This window comes from Aotus nancymaae, unplaced genomic scaffold (genome assembly GCF_030222135.1).
Source record: "Aotus nancymaae isolate 86718 unplaced genomic scaffold, 86718_ANA_hifiasm-v0.15.2.pri h1tg000002l, whole genome shotgun sequence".
Taxonomy (NCBI): Eukaryota; Metazoa; Chordata; class Mammalia; order Primates; family Aotidae; genus Aotus; species Aotus nancymaae.
This window is the reverse complement of record NW_026988413.1, coordinates 10,456,124-10,477,632: the sequence shown is the minus strand read 5'-3', so window position 1 is coordinate 10,477,632 and position 21,509 is coordinate 10,456,124. Positions and strand designations below refer to the sequence as shown.

At 36.0% G+C, this 21,509-nt stretch overlaps 1 protein-coding gene and 1 non-coding gene across 2 annotated transcripts in view; both read left to right on the top strand.

The window, feature by feature from the left end:
* Positions 1 to 21,509, top strand: part of CNTNAP2 (contactin associated protein 2) — a 1,621,124-nt gene that overhangs the window by 1,015,878 nt on the left and 583,737 nt on the right. The gene's annotated exons all lie outside the window — the stretch shown is intronic.
* Positions 17,335 to 17,441, top strand: LOC135274289 (U6 spliceosomal RNA). The gene has a single exon (XR_010342141.1). It is a non-coding gene; the product is annotated as a U6 spliceosomal RNA (small nuclear RNA).

Below are 21,509 nucleotides of genomic sequence, written 5' to 3'. Positions count from 1 at the left end.
CTTTAAAACCTTCATTTTATATAACCTATTGATTGTGAAGCCAATTAGTCTTATATGTTAACATTTTATTACTTTTAGTATAGCACTTTTGCATGCCATTGGGAAACTCATCACTGTGTAAAATGCGTGTAGTTCCTAACTTTCAAACAAGAGATATTCCAGAAGATCACAGCTAAGTCAGTGTTTCAAATTTGAATATACATGTTCATCCTATAAATGATCTATATTCATCCTATAAATAATGGTATGATTTTATATATATATATAATATGTATACATATTTATAAGATATTTACGTATACATATATGTGTGTGTATATATCCTATATATGTATATATATCCTATGTGTGTGTGTGTATATATCCTATAAATAATTATCCTATAAAGAATGATTGGGTTCCTAGGGTAACAGCAAAGTGAAATAATTAGAACATTTTGTTAATAATATACCTAGTAATAATAATGTGGCCAGGAAAATAATGAACAAAATAATACTGCTGAAATAGTAGCCCTATGTTTTAGGGATAAGGTTAGAAAGAAGAGAGCATCAGGGGTTGGAGGGAGAGAGAGTTTCTCGTCTACACTGTGATAACTCAGTCTGCAGTCAGGAAACAATTGGTAACCATTAATTAGAGAGTATGATGCCCTTTTATGAAGTGCTAGTGTAGACACAATAGCAATATTAATTTGCTTTCCTGTTACTTCCATAAAAATTAGCACAGCTTAGGGACTTAAAACAACCAAAACTTATTCTTCTCACAATTCTATAGGTCACAAGTCTGAGTTGATTCCACTGGTTTCTCTGTTCTGGGTTTTAGAAAGATGATGTCAATGTGATCAACAGTTGGGTTGTGGAAAGAATCTGCTTCCAGGCTCATTCAGTTGGTTGACAGAATCCATTTCCATGTGACTGTAGGACTGAAGTTCCGGTTTCCTTGCTGGCTGTCAACAGGGAACCAGCCTCTAGTTCTTGCCTGTGAGCTCCAACATCTCAGAGCCAGCAAACATGGAATCCTTCTCAAGCTTGGAATCTCTTTGACTTTATCTTCTTCTACATCCTTCTTTTGCTTCCAGCCAGAGAACATTCTCTGCTTTAAAAGACTTTTATGATTCAGTATGTCCCACCCAGACAATCCAGAATCATCTCTGTATTTTAAGGTCTGTAACCACAATTACATCTGCAGAGTCCATTTTCCCATGGAATACAATATATTCACATATTCCAGGGATTCAGGTGTGGACATTTTTAAAGGGCCATCGTGCTGTTTGTCACAAATATAACATGCTTTGAGTCATTCTTCAAGAGTTCAATCCATAAATAGCTTGTATGCGCAAAAGCACTTTTACAAAAGATGATTCCCAGGGCTCAGCGGGCTGCCTGTGTCACAGAATCAAGCGCTGCCTGATGGCCTCACAGCTTAGAGCTCACCAGTACTCTCTTTTAGCAGTTCTTAATCTTATTTCCAAAGATACACCCCAGATATCATTTCCTTGTGTGTACATATTCTCAGACTCTGGCTGCTGTGTTACTAAGTGGTGTTATGGCTATCGCTTCATATACAGTGAAAGAGTTAAAGCGATTTTATGTAAAAATGCAATGATCTGTTTGACTAACATTGTCTCCAGCATCAGAATAAGGAGTAGTTTTGTTGTTGTTGTTGTTGTTTTTAGAACTCAGGGGATTTATTTTTCATTCTATTCCCCAAAGCATGAACCCATGAGAAACAGATGCCAGGTCATCTAGATGTAATATTGCCAGTAAAGGAAGTTCACTGTCTCCTAAATTGTACCTTTGACTCTTTGTAATTACAGTTGGATATATCTATACATCTTGGATTGAAATTGAAGAGCCAAGGATTCTACTAAGCCTGACAGTACTCTATTATCCGTCTTCACTCTTTGCTAGGGAAGTTAGTTATGCTTCTCTTTTATGAATGGACTGATTGATTTATATTCACTCAACTCACTTTCACTGAGTGCCAGGAGAGAGCCTAGGCCTTGGAGACCAAAAAGAACAGACAGCCATTCTGATGTTTGAAAACAGTGACTATATCCCCAGAACTCTTCGCTGGGTGAAACTCCCCCAGCTTCTTGCAGTCCTTACCCAGAGAGTGTGGTAATCAGTTATCCCACAGTCATCATCTTTTTTTTTTTTTTTTTAATTTAAGTTCTAGAGTACATGTGCAGGTCATGCAGCTTTGTTACATAGGTACACACGTGCCATGGTGGTTTCTTATGTTACTTTAACAAAATTTCCCACCCACACAAGAGAAGTTCATCTTCTCCATTTCCTTTAGAGAATGTCTTTGGCATCTCAAGGTTTCTGTGGATCACCAGAGGCCCTGCCTTGGAGAGGCTCCAGTACACAGGTATACTGGGCTGGAGGGCTGGGAGAGGGGAACATTCTGAGGATGGGGAAGGGAGAAAGAATGTTACCAAGGTGAACTGAAAGGTAGGAAAGAAGAGTCTGTGTGGCAAGGTCTGAGATTGCTGTTTGGAATTGATTTTTTCATGTACTCTGATATAATGAAAAAATGACAGGACACATTAATCTTATGGAAACTTAGGGTGAAAAAGAGGATTTGAGATTGGAATTATTCTGGAAACCTGGGTCTTGAGCTAGAATTTAAAAAATAATGGAGATGATTAGCTTACAGTTTGGTTTCTGCTTGGGAACTCTTTCAGAATTTCTCTGGAAATTACTAAGGCACCAACTACTTGCTCTGAAAATTGATAATTAAAGGGGAAAAAATTCAATATTTATTCTGACTTTAAAAGGAGCTGTATTTTTCAGTAATCAAAATAATCACTTGATGATGAAATGCCCTTTTTATAGAAATATTGCAGTTCATTAACATATAAGAATGATAAAAGTCACCATTTTACAATGTTAATGAAATAACTGATCAAAGCAATGTTCATCAGTGAGTAAACCCATTGGATAAAATATTGAAGGAGAACTAGACAATAGAAGAACCAGGTTTGCATTATAACTAGAATTTGGAACAAGAACACTAGAACTTATTTTTCCTCTTAATATAATGTAACGTAAAGCAGACCACACCATCTGTGAATCGTTTCTGTCAAAAGTTGAACCTGAATCTAATTGAGCCTTTATCACTAACTCCCAGCCACCAGGAAATAGCGGGGTGAGGGAAGCAGTTAAATGACAGCACAATGAAACAAACAGAAATCTAGAATGAAGAACATTTTATAGGACTACTGACACAGTTTCTGCCAAAAGTTAATGGCATGGGAAAAAAGGAGAGGGGGAGGAGGAGGAGACTGGCTATAAATTTAAAAAAGAAAGAAAGAAAAATGACTTGTGAGATTTACCAATACAGTATTTAAATCTTAATTTGAGCATATCAACTAAGAAAAAGACATTTTTGAAACCGTTAGAAAAATTTTAGTATGCACTAGACATGATACCAAGACATTATTGTTAATATATAGGTGAGGTAATGTCACTATTATTTTGTGGTAAAATGTTTGTGCTTCTAGAGATGGATACTGAAGTATTTTAGGTAGGATGTTACATGTTGCTGGGATTCGCTTTAAAATTTTTAGCAAAGACAACATATATGACTCAGTGTATATTGCTTAGTTGGTGGTTGCATCAGGATCTCATAAATCATCACTAAAGAACTTAAGTAACCAAGTACCACCTGTACCCTAATAACTTATGGAAAAACTTTTTTAAATTTGCAAAGAAAAAAATAATAAACAGATGTGGCTTATTTTTGCTGGAAAATTAATGAATCTAAATGATGAGTTTATAGGGATTCATTATATCATCTCCTTTTCTGTATACAATTGGTAGTTATAGAATTTTTCATTATTTTTTTAAATCAGTTATTTCCATATAGCTGTATACCTATTTCCATATAGCTGTATAGTTGTTTTTCACAAAGAGGAATAAAATTATTGTGTTGTTGCTCTGTGATGGTATGAGTAGGTATCCCTATTTCATCAAATATCGCCCCCTTAAATTGCTTGGTTTCTTATCATGCTTGCCTAATTTCCTTGCGGTTCTGTAGCCCAGGGACTACGTTTATTGATAAAGTTCCCTTCTCTTTGCAATTTCCACTAATAGACAGTCTTCAATCAAGATCATATTAGTTCTGCTAATACCATTTATATGTAATTTTATAATTTTACCCTACTCCATAATTTGCAGAAGCTAATACTGTATTAACAAGGGAGCCGGAGCAATAATTGATCACATTTGCTTTGCTTGCTTTGGAGAGAAGTGCAGTCATCAGTCTTAGAAGACTGAAGTAATGAATGCAAAGTGATGGATGCCCCATGCAGTCACGATTGCTAGACCTTCCATGGGTGTCCTGAAAGAAAGCACATGGTCTGTGGGGAGATGCAAGCAGCAGAATTACTTGGAAATAGGTGGAGCCACTGTCAATGAGAGATGTTTCCCCATCTCTATTAAAAGAAAATGCAATTTTATCTTAATCCTTTCCCTTTTTCCTCAGAAATTTAACAATGCTAATTCTAAGCTTGTGTGCGCTTTTCCCAGTGGTTAATTATAATCCTTTTCTTTATTAAGTTTTATTTTGCAGCCTTAAAAAAATAAAAAGCAATTAACAAAATGGCTTAAAGGCTAAATTAGAGCAAATCTCATTTTCTTAGGAGACTGCATTTTATTTATTATTATTATAATTCTTATTTCAGAGACAAGGAAGGAAGAGAAGGTAGCTTGATAGTAAAATAATATCCTTCAAGGTAAATTCCGTAAATGTTAAATCAAGCAGAACTTCTATTTTTGCAGCATTCTAGAGACATTGAATCCAGCTTCTTGATGTTTCTTGCTGCATTTCTCTCTCTGTTCTACAGAGCAATTTGGTTTACAGGTAATTTAAGCTTTGGATAAAACTCCGGTTAATTCAATTTCTGGATAAAAGAAAGAGTAATTCAACTTAAAGGTCACCATAGAATTTTAATCATAGAGGTGAGAAAGCAAGGAAAGACATAAACCTCGTTAGTGGTATAATGGGAAAAGAATTGTCTCAGATAGATGGTTCTAGCTCTTGAAGTTTTGCTATAAGCTGTACAAGCACTAGAAAAAAGGTAGGATGGGAAATGCAGGACTTTAGTTTTGTCCACCCTCTTGATGGTGACTTTTCACTTCAACTGTTCAACAATGTCGCTGAAAGGGTCTACCAGTCAGTGCCCATTATATATACCTTTATCTTCCTTTCTCCAACCCCATCTAAATAACGATTTCTGTATTTCAGGTCTTTATTCTCATGTTAAAAGTTCATTTCCTTTTATTTAAATGTTAGTTATGTTGTTATTATTTTATACCTTAGGAGATTTTAATTGTAGTGTTTTTATTGAAATGTAACTTTTACAACATGAAATGCAGACTCTAAGCACACAGTTTGATAAATTTTGACAAATGCATAGATCTGTGTATCCCACACCCATAAAGATTATAGAACATCTTCATCAACCTAGAAAATTCTGTCAGGCCACTTCCTAGGTCATCAGTGCCTTTTAGTTCAAAGGAGAAATTTTATAGAAATAGAGTAATACAGAATATACTCTTTGAGTTCTGACTTTTTGTATCGGAAAAATATTTTAGAGTTTAGTCCATGTTGTTCAATAGCATTTCATTAAATAATACACCTCAATTTATTCACCTATTTTTCAGTCTGTGGGCATTTGTGATGTTTCTAGCTTTGGAATATTGTGAATAAAGCTGCTATAAAATTTTTGTATAAATCTTTTTATAGACTTTTTTTAAAGAAATTCTACCCAGAAGTGGAATTGCTAGGTCATAAGGTAGGTGTGTGTTCAAATTTATAAGAATCTGATAATTTACCAAAGGAATTATAGCACTTTACATATCCACCTGCAAAATAATATAGTTCCAGTTGCTTTTCCCTTACCAACATTTAGTGCAGTAGTCAGTTGTAATTTTAATTTGATATATTCCAGTGGGTGTACAATGATTGGTCATTGTGGTTTTAACTTGTATTTCCCTGATGATTAATGATTCTGGACACAATTTTATTTGTTTATTGGTTATTGCGTGTCTTTTGTTATTTAATGTCTGTTTAATTTGTCTATTTTTTGGTTGTTGCTTTATTATTGTGTTACAGAAGTACTTTATTCGGAATCTAAGTTCTTTTAGGTATATATTTGAATGATAAGTTTTCTGCCAGTCTATGATGATCTGCCTATTTATTTATTTATTTATTTATTATTTTTTGAAATGAAGTTTTACTTTGTTGTCTAGGCTGGAGTGCAATGGCACGATCTCTTCTCACTGCAACCTCCACCTCCCCAGTTCAAACAATTCTCATGCTTCAGACTCCTGAGTAGCTGGGATTACAGGCACCTGCCACCACATCCAGCTAATTTTTGTATTTTTAGTAGAGACGGGGTTTCACTATATTGGCCAGGCTGATCTCAATCTCTTAACCTTGTAATCTGCCCACCTCAGCCTCCCAAAGTGCTGGAATTACAGGCGTGATCCACTGCACCCAGCCCTGCCTATTTATTTTCCTAGTGGTGATATGCTAAAGAAGAAAAGTCATTAATTTTGATTCAGTTGAATTTAACTGTTTTTGTTTGTGGTTATTACTTTCTGTGTATTATCTAAAAAAGCTTTGCCTCCCCAAGTTCATAAAAAAAATTCTCCTATTGTCTATTTCAAAAGTTTCATAATTTTAGCTGTTAGATTTGTTACTGATCAATTTCAAATTAATTTGTGTATATGGTGTGAGGCAAGGATCAATTTATTTCTATGAGGTTATTCAGTCATTTCAGAAACATTTGTGAAAAACTTAAAGTGAATTTCCTTATTGATTTCCCTACAAACCTTTGTTAAAGATGAATTGACCATATAGCTGTGGGTTATTTCTAGATTATCTTTTCTGTCCCATTCATTTATTCATCTATGTTTATGGCAGTCTTGCAGTACCGTCATTTCTGAGTTTTATAGTAAGCTCTTTAGGTACTAATGTGGAAATATCTTTAAAACAGAATTTTGAATAGAATAAAAAAGTACAGATCAATATGTCTAGCTTATTACTATTTACCAAAAAAAGAGAGAGAAAATACTGTATGTTCATGTATGCTTGACTTTGCATTAAAAAGTCAAAGGACACAAAGAATACTAAAGGCATAGTTACCTAAGACACATAGCAGTATATAGTTACTGGGCAGATATATGACATGAATATAAAGAGGAATAGGAATTTTTATTATATTTTAAAACAATATGACCATATTAATTATGAAAAAATGTAATTTTAAAAAAGGTAGGTAAAATAAGAAATGTATTTTTCTTAGAGTAGATAAAACATTCAGGGGACAATTCATGGGAATGATATTTTCTAGGTTCAATTAAATATTTTTTAGGTCTTGAATTTTTTAATATGTTTTACTTGACAAATATTTATTGAGTGCCTCTTATGTATCAACCAATGTTTCTGGCCTTGGTAATACAGTAGGCAACAAGACTGACATGTTCCTTGTGCCCATGGTGTGTACATTGCAGTGGAGAGAAAACACAATAGATCATAAATAAAAAAGATGTTTTCAGAATGTGATAAGTGCTACGAATAACATAAACATGACAGAGAGAGGCAAGATGAATGTGAAATGGAAGTCCTGGAGAAGGTCTTTCAGTGTGGTAACTTAGAAGCTGAGATTGGAATGCCAGGAAGGATTCAGAAGTGTGAAGAATTTGGGTATTGGGGAGGAACCTGCAAAGGAAAAGGCCCTGAAAAAGGAAATAGCTGAGGAGAAACAGGAAGGAAGGCAAGGTGGACGAGCAGAGTGAATGTAGTGCAGAATGAAATTGTGGCGACAGGCAGGGGCTCAATCAAGCTGAACTTTAGGGAAATGAGGAATTTGAGTTTTATTTTAGGTAAAATGAAAATCTACTGAAGGTTATTGGAAAGTTACTGAATGAGTAAAATGATCTGATCAATATTTTAAAAACGAAAAGCTTTCATTTTGTTGGGGGAAAAAACAACAAATTAAGAAGAGGTTGGCAGTGAGAAAGGAAAAAAAATCAGAAGTCATATCACATAAGCCAAGAAACAGAAGTGTTTAAAAAACAAGAAATGTCCCCCAATTGTTCCAACTGAAGACAGAGAACTGTCCACTAGATTTAGTCTTATGGAAGTCTTCTGTGGTTCTATGGAGTGGTGGGTACAGAAGATGGACTAGAATATGATGGAAAGTGGATGGAGTCTATTTTATACTCATCTCCCCACCCACTCCAAAGACAAAAGAGTGAATGAGAAATAAAGATGCAAAGAAAGAAGGTTTAGATGACTCTTTCAAGTGCTCTCTATAACCATAGATACACAGAGATGTTGTGTATGTCCAGAAGACGTATCTGTGTGTTGGTTTAGCAAATACATATCAAAAATTCTTACATGAAAAGCTTCTTTATAACAAGATGTTCTTACTTTTTAAGTGACAAAATCCCATGAATAAATCCAAAAACAGTCTATTTTATATAAAATCCTACCCTGTTGGAAGTGTTGCAAGTTTCCACTGAAATTTTTAATCTGACTTCTCGATATATTTTTGGAGTGTTGTCTAGTTTGTCAGCCTGCCAGATTATGTCAAAATGTCCATATATAGCAACAGTTTATCTCATGTTCCTTTATCCACCATACTTTCCCACATAAGCTGTATTAACTGTCCTTGCCTGATTCCGCTGCACCATTAATTCTGCTATAGGGAACCGTGCCTTGATCAGTCATACTGCTCCATAATAGGATCCCAAGTGGGTGTTTCAAAGTTGGATGTTGATGATTATCATTGTGATGTATATGACATCGTTAAAACAACATTTTCAGTCAAAAATATGGCTGTTGTTTAAGGTGTGAGCTTTTTGCCTTGTTACCTAGAAAAAACAATGATATGTAAATTTCTTATTATAATTTTTACTACTCGACTCTTATTTGCTATTTGTCAACTCTGCAAGAGACAAGGGTTGGTACAGAAAATATCGTTTTAGCAGAAAGAAGCCTTGTCTTCTACAATAGGTACTACCTTCTTGAGCTGCTTCTGGATAATAAAGCTTGCTTCGCAATAATCCAGAGCTTTCCAAACTGCATATTCGACTCCCTTTATTGACATTGTCTGCTAATATGCAAAGTTGTGTTTAACTATATGGAAAACTGTGAGTCCTTTCCTTCCAAGTCTACACACTCCACTTGCTTTTCCCTTCTACTTTGAATTCATGTGCATTCCCCCATTTTTCTCCCTCTGTGATGGAGGCCTCAGTTCTTCTGCAGCCACAGTTGCAGGAAACCCAATTGTAATCAGCAGCTGCCCTGCTGCTAAAAGCTATTAGTGCCAATGTTGTTAATGACCGACCCAGTTGAATGTGCTGATTTAAGAGGTAGACTTATTTCTTGTCACTCCCTAGGGCCTTGTTCTTAAATGAGATTTCTACATTGTTTACTCCTCTAGCATAAGGAGTGTTAACCACTAACCACCACCACACTTCATGTATCAGGACATTGAATTGAAATAACAGGGCGCTTAAAACATATCACTACCTTTGAGATATGAAGCCATACACCCTGAAAAAACTTGGCGCCCACCCCTAATTTTGGCCTAAAGAAGTTGGATACCTCTGCAATTTGCTCTGAAGTTGTAAATATTATTTTCTTCTAGGGACTAGAGGATGAGAGGGGTACGGTTAGATTTGTTTTTGGAACTAAACACATTAGCAGTAACCTGCAAAAATCAATACCAATTACTGGCAAGCAAGAGCTAAAAAAAAAAAATGACTGAAGCTACAGAATGTACACATCAGTGAATGGCTTAAAACAAAGAAAATACTGGCATGGTCGGTACTCTCACAAAACAGGAGCAAAAGTAGTGAAGTTCTCTTCCATTTACTTTGACATTTTTGTATTAATCTGTAAAATCCAACAACCATTTATTTTTAAAAAAATAAATATAGCAGCAAATAACTCAGTATGAGAAGGCTATTTTACTGTCTCCCTGGCATGACTAAGGTTTGTGTTGTCTTTCTAGCAGACATCAAGGCATTCAGAAGGTGTGTATGGGGATGGTTTATCTTTATAAACCAGCAAACCTTTTATTCAACACCCAGACATTCTGCATGCCAATATTACATGTTTAGTGTCTCGAGATTCTATTTAGCAGAAATTCACTTTGAGGGGCTTTGGGAAGCCTTTAGAGATTTAACTGTGTACCTCTCCTTTATTCAAAAGGCTCAAATAATGTTTTTCTAATTTCTGGAATTCTTAAGCTTGCATTTCAGATTAAACTATCACAGAAAGTAAAATTTCTTCCTTTCTTGTTGTCTTCCAATAGTAGAGATGGGGCACATATCTGTAAGATGTGGACCCGGAAACCCTACTCTTAAGCCTGGCTGTGATAAAGAATACGTGAGAAGCTAGTAAGCCTTGCTCCCTCATTCATGTCCATGGTAGAGTTGTGTATGAATGTATGGAGAGGTGGAGAAAATTCCAAGTACTACAGAATTTCCTCGTAGTTAATAGCCCTGCTTACCAAACAACTGAGGCCATATGGAAATGAGGCCGTATTATTAAATCTCACAACAGAAGAAACGAGTTTTAGCATGTCAATATTGCCAATATAAGTATCAAAAAAGATAACTACAGATTTTCTTGGAAAATCATTTTCCTGGACTTCAGGTCCTGGACTTTGGTCCTCCCTGGTCATAAAATGATATGATTCTTAATACTTGGAAAAAATTGTCCCAAAACACAATATCATAAAAAAAAAAAACATTTTTTACTGTCTTCCTTTTTTTTGTAATTGCAGAGCCTCAAATTGATATTTAAGAAGTAAGTAAGAGAAGTGAATGGCTGGTCACACAATGCCTGAAAATGAAAGCTCTGAGTAATTGTATGGGGGACACTAGAAACAAAAGAAGTGTGCCATGTGACACCGTAATGGCATCCAGCACTTTCCATATAGGGAAGGCAGACAGGGAGAAGGAAATTTTGCTTATGTGAATTCAGGAAGTGTTAGACTCAAGTGATGGAAAGGAAATTAATTTTACAGTATTTCAAGGTACTGGCAAATTTACTTGCTACGGATTGTACTGAAGGTAAAAGGCTACTTAAATAGAGTCTAAGATTTTAGGTACCAAATAATTAGCTAATTTTTATTTTTAAAGCATTAAAAATGTTAGGATTCAATAGTTATAGTTACTTTCATCCTTTGAAACAAAAATAATTATTGTTTCAGTTTTATATGTTGAGTTGTTAAAAGAAAATTGAAAGAGTGAAACAATATATACATATTTGTCTCTGTGGGTTTGTGCAGTTTATAGATACCCTGAACAGTGCTTCTGGTGAGCGTTCTTAGTAGCACCAGGTTGGTTATTAATGGAGTATTGACCCAACAATTTATTGAGGCAAGCCCTTCTGCTCTACTCAGAGTTGATGTGTGTTATATTATGATTGCATCTACTTTATTTCACAACTTAATATAGTTGGGTAGAATTTGAAGAAAGTTTGTAACAAAGCTATGAATAGAATAAGTCATTATTGTAAAGTGTACTTTGAAAGGAAAAACTAGGATTATTGTTCCTCAGAAAGAAAACACTGAAGTATGGTAATAGTATTCTCCAATATAATTGAAAAGGAACATCTAAAGAGGCATAAGATTTCTGTTGAGGATAGAAACCATGCACTCACTATCTGTAAACACTGGGATATCTTTCACAAAATGTTTATAATCCAGATGAAAAGAGAAGAAATCTATGCAGAAAATCAAGAGAAATGAGAGAAGAGATGACAACCCACTAAACAAGGGGTGGAGAGAAGTGCTCTGAGAGTCAGTGGGCAGCAGACATCTCTCTGCACTGGGGAGGCCAAGAAGGGTTTTGTTGAAAGATGAGATGGGGGGTGGGTGTTGAAGATAGAAGGTGGGATGTAAAATATGAGAAAAAAAGGCAAAGTTTTTGCATGAAACCTCAAGGTGGCCATTCTCAATTTGGTTCCTTGGTTTTTGTAGAGGGATAGTAGGTAGCAAGGTAGGACAAGAACTTTGAGGGTCGATTGAGGGTAGTAATTTACATCAGGCTAAGGAGTTGTAGGCATTCTCCCATAAGCCAGGCAATTGAAGGCCATCAGAAGTTTACAAGCTGGGATATAATATGAGTTTTATAATGAGCAATATGCCAGTTGTGTGAAGGATGGGTTTAGAGAAAGACTGAAGCCGAGAACACTAAGAAAACGTTTTAACAGTTACAGGGAAAAATAAATTGGACATTTTGGCTGAGCACCTAAATAGAAATAATGAAAGGAATACAAAAGGAAAACACAAAATCTAGTTCAATGAATATTTAAAATTTATAATTGATAGTATAATCCTGTCATTTATTTAGAATTAAGAATCCCTATTTCTGATTCCATAATTGGAACTATCCCAGAATTCTATGTCCTGTTTGACATTAGTTTGGCTTAAAAATTGCCTTACGTCTCAATCAATCAATTTGATGGTGATCAAGAATTTCCTTTCAATTTACAGTTTGATACTAGCCAGAGAATGGAAAGTAAAAAGCCATAGCACATGCCATATGTATGATCCATGGACTTATCAAATTCAAATTTAATAGGGCCTCTAAAACAGCCATTTGGCCTTTATGCCCCAAGTTTTTTCTAATACTTTATCGGAGATATCAATGACACTTCAAATTCAGTTCACTGACTGATATAAACAGCAACCTACTTCAACAAATAGCGAACTCTGGGATAAATAAAAAGGGCTTGGAATTTTTTGGAAGTAAAAAAAATGTGTAAAAAATGAATTTCTAATAGTCACAGGACAAAAGTGGACAGAATTTCCCATTACAGTAAAATTTAATGAATTCGGTTTGTTCTTTTAACCATCATTATGGTCTCATCAAGAAATAAGGAAGAATGTCATTAAGTGGATATACCCTTTATGTAAAAGCTGAATAAATTTTGAGGGCTGAAATCCCTGCTAGTAATAACTTCATTAATGACTTACTGTTGATGAAAGATATCCTATGCCAAAAGTTTCCTCTGTTTGCCCCAAGCAGATGGAGTAAGGGTTCTGAGTCAACCTGACTTCTCTCTGCATGGTGTCAAGCACTCTGTGGCTTCATGGCCTTGCAATCCTGTTAACCCCTGGGAACCAAACTTACCCAAGTGGTTGTGTAAATTGTACATAATAAATGTAAAGTGCTTAGCATAGCACATAAAAAGTACTCAAAACAATTTGTTGAGTAAATGAATATTTTGCTTTAAATATGGGCCACAAGATCTACTAAACAAATTAGGTTGTAAAACTTGCCAAGGAGTACCCTCTGTGTATTTGGTGGAGGAAAGAGGAAAGATTTTTTTTTTAATGATTGAAATGTTACTTAACTTTAGGACCTTTGGGTTTTGAGTTTGGGGATCTTAGAGTCACAAGAAGAAGAAATAGATAGCTCCTGTGATGCTGGCTATATTCTCATAGAGCCCAAAAAGGTGGGAAGGAGATAAATTAGACAGTATGAGAGGGTAGCAGGCTGGGAAGGTTTCTGACCAGTTCTTTTCCAGGCCAAAGCAAGTAATCCAATGACTTCTTGCATTAAACTCATCATTCATTTAATCAAAGATAAATCATATTCCTATTATGTCTATAGTAATAGAAATTCTACAAGTAAGAGATGAGAGAAACTTTTAACCTTTAAGTTTTGCTTAAAGAAAGCCATTCTTCCTGTTCTTATGATTTCTAACGTGAGCTACACTACTTTCAAAACAGGAGATTCTTTGGGGTACAGAAGAGAGAAAAGGAATTCGTTCAAAACATGATTTTCTATGTATATGAATAAAGAAAGAAACTAGAAAAAAGGGGGAAGAAATGAGTGAGCGTAGTATACTTATTTCAGATATAAGATATGCTTCCAGGTGCAGCACTAGATGTACAATTTCATTCTAGAGTTTTGCTCACTGGTACTTACTATCTATGGAACTACAGTCACTACAGAACCAGGGCATTGAGCCCAACGTTAATACAGATTGTAGGGAGCAGACAAAATTGGGTCCAAGTCCAGATTGCCTTGTTTTCTAGCTGGAAGGGGCTTGAGCATTCCATTTAATATCACTGAGCTTCAATTTATTCATTTGTAAAATGAGCCTCACAGAGATGTTGTAAGGAATCATAGATTATTGCATTCTTCCATTCTATGGCAAAGGCGCATTTCACATTTTAATTGGGATGATTCTTAAAATCAGTGGTACATCTTTTTTGGAAGTACCACATAAAATGATGGGGCATCATACAATAAATGGTATCTTAATTTGATAAAGTACATGAAGATAATAAAGACAGTGCATCTGACAACATCTGGCATCTAACAAGCAACAGCAAATTGTTTTGGGGTGATGCTCAGTACTATTGCTGTTACATCATGCTACATCATGCAGAGAAGTATCTCTTTCCTCATAAATGTTCACTGATGCTCCAGCTCAAGTGAATGCAGTCCAGAGCATAGTTTGTAAAAGAGTAATTAAAGTCTTAAATGTCCTAGTTTCTCTAAACATCTAAAATATCATACTTTTAATATAAAAATAATAATACCTCAGAAATGAAGTGAAACATCTTTGGAATATTTATCACCTTCAAAGGACTTGCAATCCTCCTACATAATAATAGTACTATATTAATTAGTTCATGAGTACAAATAGTTTGTGCTACACATAGCACTCTGCTAGGCACCAGTTTTCCTTGTTTTTTCTAATACAACTTTGATCTGACCTAATTTCACCACCAAAAAACAGCACCATATGGCAAGTTCTCCATTTCCCCTAAAATAATTTATTGAGCCTTTAGTGTGTCCAAGTGACTGAACTCTTTTGCTGAATTTTTCTCAAGATTTCTTCAGGACATCAGAACATAATGCAGATTTTTTTCAGGTGGCCCTCTACCAACTGGATATGAAATTGGATCAGCTGGAGGCAAGAACAGATGGGGTTGAGCAGCAGATGGAAAGATCCTGTTTAGGATATGCGGAATCACTCTGGCAAAATCAATCATGCCACAGGAGTTAGTTTCAGTTTGGTGAAAGAAAATGAACTCAAGTAGACAACTGAGTTACCGGGAAATTAATACGAGCTCACACTTTAGAAAGTCTTGATTAAGTGTCAGTAAGACAGATGAGCTAATGATGTTGAATTAAAAGTCTTGAATGCAATGTTTGTCAATGATAATAATAGCTCTCCATATTTAGCATTTACTCTGTGCCAGGCATGTCATATATACATCTCATTCAGTCCTCACAAAAACCCTATGAGACAGGCATTTTTCCTATATCACAAATGATGAAACTGAAGTGTTAAGTAAATTGATCAAGGTCATAGGACTCTAGGTAACAGAACCAGGACTGGAACTTGTCTGGCCAGCTGGAAAGCCCACACAAATCATGAACACTCTACCGTACTACTTTCCAGTGTTAAATGATGTGTATACAAGAACAATTGGAAGAGTATACAGTCAATTTTCAGATATCCTGAGGTCCTTTCCACGGTAACGATTAGAACAGGCCTATGATGGTCAGAGTGACCACTGGACATCTGCCTGAATCCTGTGGGGAATACAGAACAGCTAGGGTAGCCATATGGTCCCCAGCAAAGCAGAGGTCACAGGTGTCACATACAGGCTCTGGTGAGTCTCACAGAATTCCTGTAGAAATACCCCGAGAAGGTCTCCCAGAATCCTGGAGCTGCCTTCCTCCAGAAGGCACCCATTCTAGTCCAAACATAGTATGATGGACTTTGTTTCCATGGGATATTCAGTACATATGTGAATCTGAAATTGTGAGTGACTTGGAGTACACACTGTCTCTGGTGTCTGGTGAGGGTGAGTTTTCTGTTCATAGATGGCTCTCTCTAGCTGTGACTTCTCTTGGCAGAGGGGAAAATGCACTCTCTGGGGCCTCTTGTGTAAGGGCATTAACACCATATGTGAAGGCTCTGCATCTCACGACCTACGTCCCCCCAAAAGGCCCCACTTCCTAAAATCGTCACTTTGGGTGTTACGATTTCAACATACTAATTTGGTAGGAGTCACATAAACATTCAGTCCACTTCATCTACTTTCTTCAAAACTGTAAGCAAGCTGTAAAGAAGAGAAAATCATTTCAGCCCAAGTATATTCCCTGCTTTAACTTGGGAGCAAGAGCAGGAAATAGAAGGAACTTATTCATTGATTGCCTACTATTTGCCAAGCATGGAAAGACCATATAATTGGTTGGAGGGAAAATAAAAGTCTGAGCAACAGATGGAAACACATCTGCAAGGTGCCATGGTCTGTATGCATTACTTTATCACATATAACATTTTCTTGTATTAGCAAGTTCCTGCTGAATGCTAGGCTACTTTTTCTTCTCAGCCAAATGTCCAAGAAGCAGGTACTGGTTATGAATAAGCACAGTAAAAACCCATTTTCTAATAAACAGAAGAGATGGCAAGTGTATCCTCTCAAAGAAATTTCGCTTTCTGCCTTATGTTTCTCAAACAAAACAAATTTTACCGGTTCCATTACCATAGCCTTGCTATCTACACGTAGATATCACAGAAATCTTAATCTTTGAGTTTTCAAGTTAGAGGAATTCTTATTCAGTATGAGAGTTAATAATCTCCTCAGACACAAATATACCTGGTAATATGAGAACAACAAATGTTTGGGTGCAATGTTGGGTGCAAATGTGAATTAAAGCTGTATATGTTATGTCTTAAAGACATTAAATCAATCATAAATTATAGTGATTAACTAATTACATTAAAACAATAGCATTATTAACACACATGATATAAGTTTCACTTTAAGGAAAAACGATATTGTAATAATCCCCAAGTATGCCCGTATCCTGAGACACTAAGAATAATGATATGCTACCAACTATACCTTGAAAACGCATATACTCTTAGTACAGACACAGAAATGAACAGAATAGAACTAAAAATGGAATAAATTCTGTGACACATGATTTTTTTATTGTAATATTTCTGAAGTTGGGATGTATCTTAGAATCTATGACATCTTACGGTTGCCTTTAGCCAGGTAGCAGTTGTGATGTCACAGACAGTGCTTGCATGCAAGAAAACAGTGTGTAAGCATCTTGCAAGAAAATACCAGAGACAATAACAGATAACTTCTGTTATTCCTAGGAACTACTTGTTTTGAAGGATGATGGGTGAGACAGTGTGTTATATATGTTTAACCTACAGGAAGCAAATGTAAAAAAGAAGTCCAATTCTATGTCATTGCCAAGTGACTTAAGAGTCTAGCACCACAGCATTTTAGTTAACAGATTTCAATGTTACATTGCACTCACTTCAGCAGCACATATGCTAACATTGGAACAATACAGGGAAGGTTAGCATGGCCCCTGAGCAAGAATGACACATAAATTTATGAAGATTCCATATTTTTTGTAACACAAAAACTAAATGCTTCAGGGGATGCATACCCAATTATCCATGATGTGATCATTACACATTGCATGCCTGCACCAAAATATCTTATGTACCCCATAAATATATACACCTACAATGTACCCACAAAATTAAATTAAAATTAAATTACAACTTTTTAAGGAAATATTACCTTATCTTTTGATGGCATTGGAATTTATATTTTAAAACTGTTTTATACATTATATATTTTATAATTATGTAATTATTTTCAATTATATTTCAATATATTATATTTTTAGTAAATCTATAATTTAAATATATAAACATTTAATTAAATTATATATTTAATTTTTTTTTGTATTATACTTTAAGTTCTGGAGTACATGTGCAAAATGTGCAGGTTTGTTACATAGGTATACATGTGCCATGGTGGTTTGCTGCATCCATCAACCTGTCATGTACATTAGGTATTTCTCCTTATGCAATCCCTCGCCTAAACCCCCATCCCCTGGACAGGCCACAGTGTGTGATGTTTCCCCCTCTGTGGCCATGTGTTCTCATTGTTAAACTTCCACTTATGAGTGAGAACATGCGGTATTTGGTTTTCTGTTCTTGTGTTAGTTTGTGTCCAGCTTCATCCACATCCCTGCAAAGAACATGAACTCATCCTTTTTTAAGGCTGCACAGTATTCCATGGTGTATATGTGCCATGTTTTCTTTGTCCAGTCTATCATTGATGGGCATTTAGGTTCATTCAAAGTCTTTGCTATTGTGAACAGTGCTGGAGTAAACATACATGTGCATGTGTCTTTATAGTAGAATGATTTATAATCTTTTAGATATATACCCAGTAATGGTATTGCTGGATCAAATGATATTTCTGGTTCTAGACCCTCAAGGAATTGCCACACTGTTTTCCACAATGGTTGAACTAATTTACACTCCCACCGACAGTGTAAAAGTGTTCCTATTTCTCCACATCCTCCCCAGCATCTGTTGTTTCCTGACTTTTTAATGATCACCATTCTAACTGGTGATTATATAATTAAATTGCATAGTTAATTATATATTAACTATGGTGTATATGTGCCATATTTTATATTATAAATATATAGTTATAGTTAATTATATATTGACTACGAAATTTATATATAGGTATATATAATATATATCTGTATATATACATAATATATTAATATAAAATATTTATACATAATTATATATGATTAGGCTTAATAACTCTGAGTCAAAAACATGATTCAAAGACTCATTCAAAAACATGATTCAGACTCTATGTGAAAGGAAGTTTCAGAAATATACCACCCAATTTATTTTTCTTATTTTTTATGCATATACAATAAATAATTTAAAAATCTATACTCAAGTTCAAAAGAGTTCTTTCAGTAAGCGTAAAATTTTCCAGTGATTAAAATGTACTGAGTCCATTTATTAGGTGATATTTTTCTTAGGTTTTTTTTTTCATGAAATAATGATAACTGCTGGCATCATAGATACAATGAAATAGGTGTATAAAAATATGCAGGAATATGAGGAGATACAAATCTACAGAGACATGAAACAATAGAAATTAGCATCAGCCTGGAAGTTAGGAGATTGAGATTCTAGGCTTGGTTCCATAATTAAGGAGCCGAGTGATCTGCAGCAAGTCACTTATTCGCCCTGGACTTCATCTGTAAAATAAGGAGCTGTGATAGATGATTTCTGGGCTCTGGAGAGCAGTATGTAAGCAATCGGGAAAACAGAACCTTCCCTAGATGATCCAAGGAAGAAGGGATCTGATGTGAGGCACAAGGTGCTTATGAGAGTGACAGAAAGGAGTCGCTGAGGATGAGAAAGGCCGGTCACTGCTGGCTACTGAGGGGTTAGACATTGCTTCCACGCAGGTCAGGAACTTAAGGAAACTTCCCCACAGGTCACAGCCGCCTCCGGCATCTATTGGTGAACTTCTAGGGGCTACTAAAAACCTTCTAGGTCCCAAACTTTGCATGTCAGCGGGCCACCGCTCCCACAGGCACCACTTCTCTGCCATCCAAATCTCCCACAGGAACTTCTTACTCGTCTCATCCAAAACAAAGCTCTGTTTGGCAAGGGGTTCTGGGAAATGTAGTTCCTACATTGCCAGTCCCTATGATGTAGGCGAGATCGTAGAATGAGATAGGAATGGGGCTGAGTGTCACAGACAGCTGTCTGGTACCCCAGCTGGGCGAGGGACTGTGATGGCAACACAGGTGAACAAGAGGGAGGGGATGATTTGAAGACACATTCAGAAGTCATGGAGAAGAAGGTACACATCTGAAAGATGCCTCAAAGGAAGAATTGAAAGATTAGATATTAGATTTTTCTTTCCATTGACTAGTGAGTCAATATAATCTATAAATCAAGTCTCTTTAGCTCCTCTACTGACTATCATGTTCTTTTTCCCTAACTCTTCTGTAACAGGGAACAATACACCCCTTTTCTTGTACTGCAAGAATAATGATTTGCTGGCAGAAGCTCTGTGAATCAGACTTTGCACTGAACATGTTATATTGTTTGGGAACCTGGCTAAATTTTTCCGTAACTGCTTTAAAAGTGATTTCCATTTAAAGCTAGGTGGAACAAATTCCTGCTGCTGGCTAAATCTTCTTTTTCTTTTCCAATGAACAGAATCTCATAAAAAGGACTATTGCTCTTTTGTACTTTTCTGTGATGCATTTTGTGTTGGGGTCTATGGAGGAAGCCATCTAAAAATACACCGAGTGCTATAAAAATACCCTCATAATTCTGCTAGAATTCAACTTTTTAATAGCTGTCTTCTCCCTTTATGTCTCCTTTTCAATTATTTCTTTCCCTTTGGTACCCTGCCAGATTAATGTTTCTGAGTCTTTCATAGACACCTACATTGACCAAATGGATCAATCTCCTACCTTTGAGATCCTCATTGAGCTCTGGCAGAATTTGATGGCTGCATGAATTTAAACCCCAGATGTACAGAGAAAGAATCACTTTCAATAGAAAACCTAATATCACCACTATTTACAATTGGCTATTTTTGTAATAAACAAATATAACGGGCATCATTTATGTCCATTTTGAACCTGTATCTATGTTATATCAGGCTTTGCCTAATAATAATGTTGCTGTCAAGTTAATAAGGATTTTAGCTTACATAAATAACATTTCAGTTCTGTTCAGTTGGGTTTATCTTAAACTGTACAGAGGTGCTTGTTTTATTATAATTCGACTGAATCAGAAACTTTCTTTCTCTTTGCTTGCTCACACTGGCTTCTAACCAGCTCATGTTTCTTTAATGACAAGTGCTAAGTAAACTTCACCTGGGGACTGATCCTTCAATAAGGATAATGAAAGAATTGCACCAACTACGAAGTATCATTGTTTTATTTCCAATGAAACTGTCCCCTATAAAATTGTTTCTCTCTGTGAAAAAACTTGGAGTAGAAATCCAGCTACCTAGGTCAGGGAGGGCCCCACCACCACCATCCCCACTGACTTAGAAAATGATTAAAATCTTTTAAAGAAGAAGGACCAGAGGCCAAAACATCAGCATGGCCAAGAAAAAGTGAGCAGAGCCATGAATCAAATCATGAAGTTGTAGATTCGTAGAACACATGTAAAGGGTATAATATATGTAAAGGTCAAATGTCACTCCTCATTTTAAGGGTGAAGAAAAGAGGCTTGCAGGAGTTAAGTGTCACACAGCAGATAGCGGCCAAGCCAGGCTGAGTCCCATGACCGGACGAGTGTACTGCTTGCTTCTCTGTGCAGCCGTCATCTTTAGTGGTGGTAAATGGATGAGGAGTATTGATGTGAACACTCTAAGAAATAACACAGCAGCCAGGTAGTGTGGTGGCTCACACCTGTAATACCTGCAATTTGGGAGGCCCAGGCACACAGATCACCTGAGGTCCAGAGTTCGAGACCAGCCTAACTTTGAGAAACCCGTCTCTACTAAAAGTGCACAATTACCCAGGGGAGGTGGCGCATGCCTGTAATCCCAGTACTTGGGAGGCTGAGGCAGGAGAATCACTTGAACCTGGGAGGTGGAGGTTGGGCCACTGCATTCT